At 39.8% G+C, this 13,475-nt stretch overlaps 1 pseudogene; it reads right to left on the reverse strand.

Annotated features, from left to right (window-relative positions):
* Positions 1 to 1,000: 1,000 nt before the first annotated feature.
* Positions 1,001 to 1,810, reverse strand: LOC112409074 (heterogeneous nuclear ribonucleoprotein A1-like; annotated as a pseudogene).
* Positions 1,811 to 13,475: the final 11,665 nt, after the last annotated feature.

A 13,475-nucleotide genomic window follows, 5' to 3' on the forward strand; every position in this document is an offset into this window, starting at 1 on the left:
CTAAGAAGAAGCATTTCCCTTCCATCATGACAGTATAATTACTGTAGGATCACAGCAACCATGGTTCCCAGGAGGAGAGTAAGAGAAGGCGAAGTGCAGAGAGAAGCAGAAACTCGAGGACAGCAGTGGAAGGAGGAATCCAGAAGAACTGGATGCCAACACATGACCTGAAGAAGGAGACGAACAGATATTAATGTTCTACACACCAAAACTGGATTATTCTCAGCATCGGTCCGTAAACATGTGAAAAGTAAAAATAACAAATTAAGATGAAAATTGCAAAAAATTGTTCATGAAGTGGAAATGAGGCATTTGTAAGGTATAAACCATCTAGTACTGAGAAAGTCTTAGGAAAGTGGAGAATTAAATTAAGAATATAAGTAGTCTGAAAGTTAGAGAATAAAAGAGAGAAAATGTTCAGGTTCCTGAAGGAAAAAGGTCAGGAAAAGATTAAAGGGTGTGAAGTGAAGTTGAATAAAACAATATAGTTCTTGCTGAGAAGAGTCAGGAAAGACAGAGTTTATAACAATGTCAAGAGAAGCAATGGAAGAGGAAGTGGAAATAAGGGAAATTTAGACCTCCTTCTAATTCAGAACTATGTTCGTATTTTCCTAGGGTTAATGCTTACTCACTCACTTCAGTGCCAATGCATGTTTTATTTATTTATTTAAAAAGGCACATTTATTCAGCTTCATGGTCAGACTATTACATTTAGCCATCAACAGTATGGGTGCAAAAAAAAACACCTACATTAAAACCCTTTGTTGGAATGCTTTCCATAGAACAGAAGCTAAAATACCTGTTACACAATTAGTCACAAATACAGTCCTCAATTTTTTTTGCCCATACACATGAGTGTTGTCTAAAACATGTCTCCTTTGTAGCAGCTAGGCCCTGCCACCACTGCGTTTGGCTGAGTTCACAAATGTGTTGTAACCTGTAGCTTCCCCATCACTTCTCTGGCTCTCCTCTCCTGCTGAGCTTTGTTTTCTGGCAGTAATTAAAACCTTCTGCCACTGCCAGAGGTCCTGCTGCTGCTGGAACTGCCATAGCCACCTTGGTTTTGTGGTTTGGCAAAGTATTGGCCTCCACCACCACAGGGGCCAGCACTTCTGCCTCCAAAGTTTCATCCCTTCGTGGGTCCAAAATTTGAAGATCGTTGTAACTGCCAAAATCATCGTAGCTTCCGCCACCTCCAAAATTGCTTCCACCATTACCAAACCCATTACAGCCATCCCTACTGCCATCACAGCCACCGCCACCACGGCTGCCACCAAAGGCATCTCGACCGCTGAAGTTTCCTCCACGACCAAAGCTGTCATTCCCACCAAAGCCCCCTCCAAGACCACCACCAAAGCTTCCAGAACGACTTCCAGCTCTTTGGCTGGATCTCTTGCTTAGATAGGACTTTCCTTACTTCACAGTTGTGGCCATTCACAGTGCGGTATTTCTGAATGACAATCTTGTTTAATGAGTCAAGGCCATCAAATGTTATGAAAGCAAAGCCTCTCTTTTTGCCGCTGCCTCGGTCAGTCATGATTTCAATCACTTCAATTTTCCCATACTGTTCAAAATAATCTCTTAGGTGATGTTCTTCAGTGTCTTCTTTAACGCCACCAACAAAAATCTTTTTCACAGTTAAGTGGGCACCAGGTCTTTGAGAATCTTCTCTTGAGACGGCCCTCTTTGGTTCCACAACTATTCCATCCACCTTGTGTGGCTTTGCCTTCATGGCTGCATCCACCTCCTCCACAGCGGCATATGTGACAAACCCAAAGCCTCTGGAGCACTTGGTGTTTGGATCCCTCATTACCACACAGTCTGTGAGCGTTCCCCATTTGCTCAGAATGGCAGACTCTCATCGGTTGTTTCAAAGATCACATCTCTGAAGAGGAGCTTCTGCAGCTGTTCAGGCTCTTTGGGAGACTCTGACTTAGACATGATGGCAGTGGAGGGGGGAGACATCAACGATGCTTACTCCCCAGCGTCCACTGGCAGAAAGGAGTAATCTAACGACCGTATCTCCCAATGCATGTTTTAAATAGTGAGCTATGTATAGGGCACTTACTCTTATGTTAAGAGCTGTTTGATCATCTGAGGTCTGACTAAAAAAGCAAACAAACAAAAAGTTCCTATTTTCAAAGAACCAAATCTAACTGGAAGAATGCAACAAAACCAGAAACAGCTGTGGTGCAATTAGTTTACTGGTGCAGACGGATGACAGAGAACTTGAGTCTGGTGGTTGCAGGAATGCCTGGAGCTGACGTGGCAAAAGGGGTGGGACTTGATTTGAATAAAAAGAAGAGGAAGGGGGAAAGGAAGGGTGAAGAGGAGAGAAGAGGAGGGGCTATTATAGCCCAGAAGCTCTTGCACCCCCAAGGCTAACACTGTAGCTGGCCTTTTATAGAGGATCAATAATGTTTGTTCATAAAAAGAGGGAAGATGGATGGGGGGTAGGGGCACAGCTGAGCTGCCTCAGGGGACAGAGAGGAAACGGACCTAGAAACATGACAAAGAGGGGAAGCAGATGATGGAGGGGCTCACACATAGGCAGAGAGAGTTTAGATTTGATAGAGTAGGAAATAGAACTCCACTAAAAGTTTTCGTTTTATTTTTTAAATTAACATACAATAAAATAGACTGCTTTGTGTGTGTACAGATCTATGAATTTTAACACTTTTATCTACCACCATAATCAGGACACAAGACAATGTCATCACTCCAGAAATCTCCTCTGTGCTCTCCCTTTGCGGTCACACCTTTCTCCCTTCCCTAACCTCTGGCAACCACTGGTGTGTTCTCCCTCACTCTAGTTAGTCCTTTTGAGAAGGTCATATAAATGGAATTATACTGTATGTAACCTTTTGAGACTGACTCCTTTCACTCAGCTTAATGCTTTTGAGATTCTTCTGAGCCGTTATGTGTATTAACAGTTTATTCCTTGCTGAGTAGTATTCCACTGTTAACTTACTCATCCATTAAACTAAGACATTTTGTTTGCTTCCAGTTTTTGATATTTATGGATAGATCTGCCATAAACATTTGTGTACAGATTTTTGTGTAAACATAAGTTTTTATTTCTTTAGGATAAGTACCCCTGGAATGGTATTTCTAGGTCATATGGTAAGTGTATGTTTAACTTTATAAGAAACTGTCAAACTGATTTCCATTTTGCATTTCCACCAGAAATGTGTGACAATTCCAGTTTCTCTGCATCCTTGCCAGTATTTGGTATTTCTAGTGTTTTTTATTTTAGCCTTAAAATAGCTTTGTACATATTGTGGTTTTAGTTTGCTTTTACCACTAGCAATTGAGGTTGAATTTTTTTTCATGTGCTTATTTGCTTCTGTATACCCTCTTCAGTGAAGTGTCTCTTTAAGTCTTTTCGGTTATGTTGTTTTAGCTGGTTGTTTGTTTTTTTACTGTTAAATTTTGAGCATTCTTTACATATTCTGGTAACAAGTCCTTTGTTAGATATATGATTTGCAAATATTTTCCCCCAGTTTGTTACTTCTCTTTTCTGTGTCTTTCACAGAACCAAAATGTTTAATTTTGATCAAATTTAATTTATCAATTTTTAATTTTATGGATCCTGTTATTTTGGGTTTGTGTTTAAGAACTTACAGGGTAGGAAAGAATTCTTTTTCTTACTACTCTCCCAGCTTCTTCTGGTGGGGTCTGTAAATTGAACTGACAAAAAAAATAGATTAACAAGAAAAAGTATACAAATATATTTAAGTTTAATATAACATCGGATTCTTCAGAGGGAAATGAACACCTGAAGAAACAGTTAAGCCTGAGCATGTGTATGCTAGGTTTGATGAAGACTGAAAAATCGTGGACAAACGTGATGACACAGAAAGGTATGAGCTAAGGGGAGTAAACTGGGGGAAACCTAGTAAGTTTGTCTAGATTCCCCTTGGTGTCCCTCTGTCTTCAGAGATAAGAATGCTCCTTTCTTCCAGGTAGAAGATGCTTCACATGAGTGTCTTACGATCTACTTCAGAGGATAAGGAGGAAGTCAGAGAATCCTTCCTGCACCTGCTTTCTCTCAAATTCCTTCAGCTTAAAATATTCAATATGCCAAGATGCCGTATTTTAGGGTAGCATGTTCTGAATCTTGTCAAACTCTTTCCCTAAGCCCAGGTCATGAAGATTTTTACCTATATCTTTTTTTTAGTAGTTTTATACCTTCACGTTTTACATTTAAGTCTCTGATCCATTTTGAGTTAATTGTTGTTTAAAGCGTGAGGATTAGATCCAAGTTTTTTGGTTGTGGTTGTGGTTGTTTTTGCCTATGGGTGTCCAGTTGTTCCAACATCATTTGTTACTATAGTATTCTTCCTTGAATTTCCTCTGTATCTTTGTCAAAAATCAATTGGTCATATTTACGTGGTAGATCTATTTCTAAATTCACTATTCTATTCCATTAATCTACATAACTGCCCTTTTGCCAATACACAATGTGTTGTTTACTGTGGCTTTAGAGTATGTCTTAAAATGAGGTAGTGTGAGCCCTTCAGTTTTATTCTTCTGTTTTCAAAATTGTTTGAACTCTTCTGGTTTCTGTGTCTTTCCATATCAATTTCAGTATTGACTCGTTTATATCTTCAAAAGATCCAGCTGAGAATTTGATTGCGATCCCTTTAAATCTGTAGACTGATGTGGAGAGAATTGACATCTTTGCTAAGCTTTTGAATAAGAGAGTGAAATGACCACTCTTCACTTATGGGAACTTCATTTGCATAGGGAGAATAGATGGAGGCCATTTTTATATTTTCTGTACTATTCCCAGCCTAAAAGAACTGCTGAGGGACTTCCCTGGTGGTCCAGTGGGGAAGACTCTGTGCTCCCAATGCGGGGGGGCCCGGGTTTGATCCCTGGTCGGGGAACTAGATCCTGCATGCATGCCGCAACTAAGACCCGGTGTAGTCAAAATAAATGAAATTAAAAAATAATAATAATAAAAAAGAACTGCTGAGCCTGGAAACCCACTCACCTTGACCTCTGGTCCATTAGGAACAAGAGGCTCCAGTCACCCTTCACCCCATGCCTTTAAAACACTTGTTTGGTTTTGGAGGTTTCTCTCACTAGTTCCATTAATGCAAGTTTGACATCTTATATAAGGCCCAGACATCAAGCACATGCTTGTTCAACTGTCTTACTACATTCCCATGGACCAAGATGCTCTAGTTCTAGCCTCTAACTTCCTATGTAGGAAAAAATGCCGGCAATAATTAACATCTTTATAATCTGAAACAGCAGGGAGACAATTTTGTCTAATTTAAGGTGAAAAAGAAATGGGAGTTGTAGATATCTGGTCTCTCAGGGACCTGTTGTGGGATCTGGAGAAAGACAAAGAGTTTGGCCTTCATCTTTGCAACAGAGACGAGACTAACAATATTTACGAGGAACAGCTAGTCAAAGCAGAAAGTGTTATAATTTTTAGGAGAAATTGAATGCTCAAACCATAACCTTGTTTGGTCTTAACCTGTATTCACAGGGCCAGAGTAAAGTGTTTTTGTTTGCTTGTTTTATTACTTTTTAAAATGACCAAGCTGAAAGGATAGTAAATCAACCCCAATTTTATCATGAGAACATATAGCTACAAAAGCAGCCTTCTGAGTTGCACGGGGATGGCTAGAGAATGAAAAGAGAGTTTGTATTCACTGTTTCAATGGCAAAAACTACCTGTAATTATTTCCTCAGTGGGGCTGCATAAAACTTGGTTTCCATTTAATCTTATAGTAAACAATTTCTATATTTCATGTCATGGATTAGAATGAAAACGGAGATAGTTCATCAACACTGATCTGCGATATAAAAAAGAACAGTGAAGCCGAGGGTATGAGAGTGCATAAAAATGTTTTGTGTTCTGACCAGTACATTGCTTTAAAAAAAATTTTACAGTCAGGCCCAATTGTTCATTCTCACCATGCAGAAGATACTCACATATTCATTTTTAAAAGGGCAAATCAACCATAATTCAGTTTATAAACTGTGAAGCTGGTTGCGAATGTCTGGATGAATATTCATTAGAATCTCTTAATCTGCCATCGACTGTGATTCATTAGGCATATGTAAATATCACTCACTTTAATTGCCCCTAAACTGACTTAACATAATACTGTCATTAGCAAATTATTAGTTATTTGTGTAACTAATGGTACATTATGGTGTACACGTTAAATCTCCAAATATATGATTACAATTATGATGATGTTTTATGCTGTGAGCTTTCTAAACTATTTGATAAAATATAATGGAGTCAAATCAAATCTGGTATGTTAATAGGACAGTTGCAGAACTTTTTTCTGCACCTTGGTGCTGTTATCATGTCCCAGCTACTCATTCTTCCTGACACTTGCTCTAAGTTCTTTCTATTGTCTTGTCTGCACCAAAGGTCTCAGGAACATCCTCAGCTCTGTTCTCCCACATTTTATGTCATGGGCTCCATTCCAGTTTGCTTTTAGTAAAAGTGAATATTTTCAAAAATATTCACTCATTGAAATGGGGCAAACAATACAAAATAAGCAAAGAAAGTACAGAAGACCCTCCTGAACATGGATGGGAAGGGCCAAGACCAGCATGTAATTTAACCAACTCATAGGAACTTCACTGTATATGACTGGAAGACAGCAATTTCCATATAAATTCATCAAATGGTGAGCTGTGTTGCAGCTGTTCTCTCCACAGTCATCATCTGGGAAGAATTTGATACTACCTAGGAACCCTCTTGCATTCTCAGCATTGCTCTTTCTGAAAATTTTGTTGACCTGTCCCTGCATCTCCCCAAAGTGCTTGCTTTACAACACTGTCACAAAGAAAAGGACTTTTCTCTAATCTCAATCTCTGTAGCAATATCACCATGTTTGCTTTTCAAAGAAAATCACCCACTTTCATCACTTACAATTATTACAAATTCATTAAGCGAGCTCCTAGGAATAAAGCTGACCCAGCACACTGGCAGAGAAGCCTACAATTAGTGTTCCTTTAGTCTCTGTTAATTGCCTAACTGGTGACAGGAATATGTTAATACAAAATGAGCTAACAGAGGCAGGGAAGCTTTTTATCATGCTGCCCTCCTAAATATTAGTACATTAACAGGCCATTGATGTTTATAAACGGAGATTCAGACAAACGCATGTTCCTGTCTTTGATAACACTCTAGATTAATTGCCATTTCATCTTAATTTAATAAGCAATCCTTTTGGTTAGAAAAAATGCTTTAACATGAAAAGAAATTATTGAGATAATGACAGCATAATGAATATAGATTGTGGTACAAATCTCCTGAAGAGATACCAACATTCCAGAAACATGGTCAAGCATTACTGTATTTAAAATAAAGCAAAAATTTCAGTCTAACATCCTTCAGGTTTAACACTACTGCCATAAAGTAAAACAATTCTGGTGATTCTGATCGATGGTGAGAGATTGAATCCCTCCACCCAAGAAGATGAGTTGTGAGTTTCAGGGATCTCTTCTAGCCCGTATCAATCCTCCCATTTTACAAGATGGTCTGTTGAAGTACCTCTTCTATGATGTACATTCTTCTGACATAACACCTAGTATCTTCTGGTTCACACGATGCCTGCCCTCCTCTACAGGCTATAAGTTCCACAAAGTCAAGGGCTTTGTATTTAGTACAGAGGTTGGCAAATGGGCCAAATTTGGTCTACCACCTGTTTTTTTTAATAAAGTCAGTTGGAACACAGCTGTGCCCAGTTATTTACTCTTGTCTGTTGACTGTTTTATCTCTTCAGTGGCACCATTGAATGGTTGTAACAGAGAACACATTGGTCCACAAAGCCTAAACATTTACTATCTGGCCCTTTATAGAAAAATTTTGTTAACCCATGGTCTCATATACAGAATTTTGCCAAAAATGAAAGAATGCATAAATAAAATCCCTAAAATGAGTATCTTGTTTGTGATCAAAATTTATGTCTCAAATGCCTGCAGAGTTAGTGATTCATCATGCAGTTAAATAAAGTTTGGTCACTTCTAACTCTGACATTGCAGAGATGTCAAAAATATCTAATTTATTTGAGCTCTGATCATTTTGTTATACAGCTTGGCCTAGATATTTGGCTGGGTTTATCTACCAAGTCGATTTATGAGTTATGGTCAAATGTAAATGTGATTCAGAAAGTCACTTTGAATTTTGTTCAGACCTTTAGGTCCACTTTAGATTCAAACACAAGTCTTTTTTGTAATGTACACACATAGGAGAAACGAAGTAGCACTCCTGCCCAGCATCAAAATTGCAATTATTAATACTAACCAATATTTAGGAAGCCACTAACTTCATGCCAGGCCCATGCAAAGCATTTTACATGCATTATCTCATTTAATCTGTACTACAACTTTATAATACAGAGACCATTACTTAACCCAATGGTAGGAGTAGCCATGAACTGCTTCACACCGCTGGTCTGTTCTATCTTCCTTTAGTTTTCCACAGTCTTCTCTTTGTAGGTTTGTCCAATGTACAATATCTTGACTCAACTACCTAGGAAATCCTGTAATTCATAGGACTCGTAGGCTGGACGCTGTAGACCTCTCTTTCTGCAGGGCTCACAAGCTTCTCCATTAGGATTCCCTTCTTTTGGGACTGATTCCCCTGAGTCATAACTCAGCTCTCTGACACATTTGATACAGCTCTGTCTCCTTGGATACCAACCTGAGTGTAATTTAGATGTACACGGTATGAAGAGGGAATAGCAGACACGAATTAGATGTACATTAGAGGGCAGGAACTTGGAGAAAGGATATTAATTCGCCTTGGGTCAGAAGAGTGGTGTCTGGGAAAGTCTAAGAGTGGAGGTGCATCTTGGAAAATAAATAGAACTCTTCCAGAAGACAATGGTACATTCCAGGCAAGAGAAAGAGCTTGTAAAGAAGCAAAGTGTGTGAAATGTTATGGCATATGGTGACAGAGGAAATAAAACTAGAGAACTGTAAGAAACTTTATTTCATTGTAAGAAGTTTGGAAGCCAGTCAAAATTTAGGTAGAAGTGTGACATGACAAGACGGATGTTCTAGAAAACTGTGGTAGTAGGATTGGAAGGAGTCAAGACTGGAAATGGGCAAAACAATACAAGCGACAGGTACAATAATCTGTCGCTTATTTGTGAGGTGAGGACTTTCTCTATGGCAGTCAAAGTGGGACAGACGCAGGGAACTTGGAAAAGATGTTAAGAAGATACCATTGGCAAGCGTATGGATGCAGGAGAAAGAAGAGCCAAGAAAGACCCTGGGCCTTCCCTGGTGGCGCGGTGATTGCGAGTCCGCCTGCTGATGCAGGGGACACAGGTTCGTGCCCCGGTCCGGGAAGATCCCACATGCCGCGGAGCGGCTGGGCCCGTGAGCCATGGCCGCTGAGCCTGCGCGTCCGGAGCCTGTGCTCCGCAACGCAACGGGAGAGGCCACAACAGTGAGAGGCCCGCGTACCGCAAAAAAAAAAAAAAAAGGACCCTGAGGTTTGTGGCCTAAGTGACAGAACTGTCAGTGTCGTTCACTGAATAGGGAGCAAAAAGTGGACTGCACGGGCATGGAGATCAATGACGATTTCAGTTTGAACATGTTGAATATGAAATGCCCTTGGAATATCCAGTTGGAGCTGACCTACAAGCTGAGTGATTTATGGATTAGAAAAGAGGTCTGGACTAGAGATTTGGATTTGCCATATTAGTCCCTCTAGTTGTATGAGCTTGGGCAAGTTAATTAGCTTCTCTGGGCACCAGCTTCTTCATCTGTAAAATGGGAATAACAATAGTACCTACTTCATAGTGTTGTTACCAGTGTTAAGTGACTTAATACATGTAAACTTCTTAAAACTATGCCTATATAAAGTATTAACTATTATTATTAATCACTGTTATTGCCTTTGACAAGATACCCCGTTATATGTATTTTTTATAGTTTTTTTCTTTTTTCAGCTTCACTGAGGTATAATTGAATACTAGAATTATAAGATATTTCAAGTGTATAATGTGATGATTTTGATATATGTATATATTGTGAAAAAATTTCCCAACCCCATCATGTTAACTAACACACCCATCACTCACATATTTACCTTTGTGTGTGAGAACATTCAAGTTCTACTCTCTTAGCAAATTTCAGTCATACAATACAGTGTTATCAACTAGGGTCACCATGTTGCACATTAGGTCCTCAGACCTTATTCATCTTAAAACTGAAAATTTGTACCATTTGCCAGCTTCTCCCTATTTCCCCCAACTCCAAGCCCCTTGCAACTTCTTTCTACTCGCTATTTCTATGAGTTCCACTTTTTCTTTTTTCTTTTTTTTCATATTCCACATATAAGTGAGATCAGGAAATACTTTTCTTTCTCTGTCTGGCTTATTTCACTTAGCATAATGCCCTCCAGTTTCATCTATGTTGTTGCAAATGACAGAATTTCTTTCTTTTTTAAGGCTGAATAATATATATGTATATATATATATATATAAAATGGACTATATGTGTATTATGGAATATATATAAATCGCATTTTCTTGATCCATTCATCCGTTGACATTACATGTATTCTTTAGCTGTCTTCTCCAACTGTCCTCACTTCCTCCTGCCAGCCATCCTTGGTGAAAAGCTTAGTTCTCACAGTTGATGTAAAGTCTCACAGTGGCCTATATCTTTAAAAAAAAACACATAGCCTGGAATGAGTTGTGCTTATTGCCAGCTGGAACAGCCCCCAGAAAAGCCTGCAATGGAAGCTCTCTGAGTCCACACTAACGCCCACCCCGAGTACGACGAGGAATGCCTATGCTACTAATTCCTCTGTAGCTTTTATAAAAACAAAAATTTTCCCTGTTATAAAATTAATTCGCACACCTTGTACAAATCTTGGGAGAAAAAAATCAAAAAAAGTATAAAGAAGAAAGTAAAAGTCACCTGTAATCGAGATGTAACCACCGTATGAGTATTTATCACTTGTTTGTTTATCGTTGATGATTTACTCCTTAGGAGACAGAGGCAAAGAAGAGCCCCCATCACCACTCCCCATGCTTCCTGCACACTGACCCTGCTTCTGCCGATCTGTGTGCAGGGGATGTAAGATATTCAGTGTGATCAATGGGTTTCAGAATGTTGCCAGGCTGGGAATAAATGCAACATTTGTTCCAGTGTCCTGGCTGAAATCTAGCTGAAGTCCTGATGGTTCCAGGGTCTCCGCTGTAACGTCAGTTGGATTAGTTACCCATTAGTTCTCATTCTGACCCTGGGTGGAGGGGTGCCGGCGCGGGTAAACCAGGAGTGGCTGCTTTTAAGCGAAGGGAGCCCTGCCGAGTGGGCTCTGTAAATCATCCCCCTCCACCCAGAGGGAAAGCTCTGTAGGGATCAAAGCCTCTGGGAAAGAGCAGGGTGTCATTGACCCTCCCGCTGCCACCCCCCACTGGCTCCTCCTCCCCCGGTGGGGACCTGCAGAGGTGGACCACCACTGCTAGGGCATTTCTCCATTACGGAATCTCTCATTTCCGTTGAGATCCTGCGAGCTTACTGAGCACCCTGGCATATTCCCTGCCCAAGTTTTACAAAACACTTCATCCATCTTTCATTTTAAGGGTGAGGAGGAGATTTGGCACTGCAAGCAACCTAGGTGATGCAATTTAAATATTCTGATCACAGACAAGATCTAAGCTGAAAAACTTAGTTTACTGCCCCAATGCATATAAGATAGTGAAGGTGAAAAGTTTATAAGGACCCAGAACCCAAGCTGGTAGAAAACGTTGCTTAAACATTCTGATCATGTAGGAAGGGGGTCAGGACGCCGTAAGCCTTGAACCAGCGCGAATCAAAATATGAGTCCAACAGTATCCAAAGCCCTAATTGCTGCTGATTTAAATTCGGCAGCAAATTTTGCATAATACCAATAATGACCTTTCTTCAGGGCTGCACTGGCATGATTGTTGGGACCTTGTAACAAATACCTAGTGCGCTTTAATGATGGAATGACATACCTCTGATATGCAAATTTTTACAGCACAGCAATTAAGCAGTTTAGAATTTTACGACAGTGTTTGGGCTTTATACAACAACAAAAAGGGGGCCAATAAAGGCCGGTGATGGATGGGCTAATCCCCACTGGAAATATACCATGTAATGCTGTGGAGACTACATTATGGGTAGCATGGTGATGATTGGTTGTTAATCTCCTTTCCCGTCCTCCCCCAGATCCCGTGGAAGCCCTTGCTCCTGTTCTCCATCCCCCACCCCCTTAAACCCACCCCTGCCCCTACGGCGCGGAACCTGGCACGGCAGTCACGCTGTTGGGACACGAGTCTGGGGTACAGATGGGAAAGTTGGGGCATAGCAATCTGCTGTGTGCACAGAATACAGAGCAAAAGGGGCTTGCAGCGAGGCAGCTTGTCAGCAGGGGACAGAACTGGGGGCCATATGCCGCTCTTCTTCTCCCTTCTGTCACCAAGTCTGCCACCTCATCCTTCTGTCAGGGGACACTAATGATGAACATGTTTTAAACAGTTTTGTTTACCTAGCAACAGCTTTTCTAAGAGGGGGTCTTAATTAGTCACCTAAAACAATTTTGGGTTTGGACTTTTTTTTTTTTTTTTTTTTAGATTTGTTCATTCATCTGGAAGAATCTCCTCTTGCTCATTCCACACACAGCCCCGCCCCGCCCCCCATACCCAGGAGGCTGTTGTTACTGTTTCCATGAAAAAGTGTGTCTGCATTACAAAACTAGTTTTAATAGCTATATGCCATTTTTCTGTCTTTCATACATCCTTTAATGCCACAATTAGCTTTGAAGGGTAGATTTTTCTCCACTTGTCAGAGGCAGTATTCCTTTGTGAAGCTCTGCAAATAGGATCTGCATTTTAAAATGAAATCCCATTTGGCGAATTTTTTTTTTTTCATAATTTTGTCCTAGTGGTTGCAATCACTTCCCTGTTAAAGGAGTAGGCTCAAAGCTGATTTAGCCATTTGTGCTATGGTGACAGCAAGAAAATAGAAAATTGTAATTTGAATTTCATCAATTATGGGATTGTTTTTTTTTTTTTCAAATTTGCTTCACAAACCACAGTGAAAGCATAGTAGCTTCCTACTGATTTCTGAATTACTTTTGCTTTTGGTTCCTTTCATTTAGTATAAAGCAGTTTGAATACTGTGAATTCATAGATTTCTATGTCTATAAATTGATACAAAATTTATAGAAATCTGTTTAAATGTACAATATTTAATTCAAAATGAATTAGAGACAAATTCTGAAGTAGCATCGTACAAAATGTTGGAGTGAAATGCTTTCCTTTTTTTGCAATAAGATTTGTGACAAATGAGTTAACAACCAACGAAAATAGGACCAAATGTGTTTAATCATTAACTCTCATTAGACAATAGCGTCCATAAAAATCAAATGACACAGGCTAATTCCTGTAGGACTACCTCTGCTTTTACATTATGCAACCAGCTTCTGCCTTATTGTAAAAGAATAA

This window comes from Neophocaena asiaeorientalis, unplaced genomic scaffold (assembly GCF_003031525.2).
Source record: "Neophocaena asiaeorientalis asiaeorientalis breed wild unplaced genomic scaffold, Neophocaena_asiaeorientalis_V1.1 scaffold5, whole genome shotgun sequence".
Lineage (NCBI taxonomy): Eukaryota > Metazoa > Chordata > Mammalia > Artiodactyla > Phocoenidae > Neophocaena > Neophocaena asiaeorientalis.